Source organism: Octopus bimaculoides, chromosome 3, assembly GCF_001194135.2.
Source record: "Octopus bimaculoides isolate UCB-OBI-ISO-001 chromosome 3, ASM119413v2, whole genome shotgun sequence".
In the NCBI taxonomy this organism is placed as follows: domain Eukaryota; kingdom Metazoa; phylum Mollusca; class Cephalopoda; order Octopoda; family Octopodidae; genus Octopus; species Octopus bimaculoides.
In genome coordinates, this window is record NC_068983.1 from 44,728,461 (window position 1) to 44,729,614 (window position 1,154).

Here is a 1,154-nt window from a genome sequence, read left to right on the forward strand (position 1 = left end):
ACCACAACTTTCTCTCACTCTTACTTCCTGTTTCTGTTGTGCCTGTAATTCAAAAGGTCAGCCTTGTCACACTGTGTCACGCTGAATATCCCCGAGAACTACGTTAAGGGTACACGTGTCTGTGGAGTGCTCAGCCACTTGCAGGTTAATTTCACGAACAGGCTGTTCCGTTGATCGGATCAACTGGAACCCTCGACGTCGTGCCAACAATATATATATGTATATATATATTATTTTATTTGTTTCAGTCATTTGATTGCGGCCATGCTGGAGCACCGCCTTTAGTCGAACAAATCGACCCCAGGACTTATTCTTTTGTAAGCCTAGTACTTATTCTATCGTTCTCTTTTGTCGAACCGATATATATATCTATATAGTTTAAATAATGGGATCAGTGAAAGAAGTGGGTGACTAAAAGTGTTTCCATGTCCGTTGAGGAAAGCAGGCAAACCGGTTAGCATTACCAAATTTATTCCGAAACTGCATTCACCTCGAGTTAACTTGAACAAAAAAATGTTTTCACTCTACAATGCATGACGTGTCACAAAATACATATCACTTTGTACATCATTAAATTTGTAAGAAAATCCTTCACTTCTACGTGACGTTTAACAAATTAACATAAACAAATTGGCCTTGTTTGATTATGATTTCAGTTTTTTCAAATCGGTTTGGTCAAGTAAAAACACATTTCCAATTCAAAGCCTGCCTCCGAAAGTTTGCTCAATCATAGCACAAGGGAAATAAGTCATCAGATAAAGCGGAGGTGGGGGAAATCTCACGAAAAGTTATTTCCCTTACATATAGCAAGGGAAATAATTCTTAATTTACTTTAGTAATATTCTTATATTCTTTTACGCATTTCAGTCATTTGACTGCGGCCATGCTGGAGCACCCCCTTAAAGGATTTTTGTCGAATAAATCGACCCCAGGACTTATTCTTTGTAAGCCGAGTACTCATTCTATCGGTCTCTTTTGACGAACCGCTATGTTAATAGGACAGAAACATACCGGCATCGGTTGTCAAACAATGGTGGGGGACAAATGCAGACACAATCATACACACAGAGAAATATATATATATATATACTTACATACAAGAGACAAAGTGTACGTACGCCGCTATATATATATATATATATATATATATATAT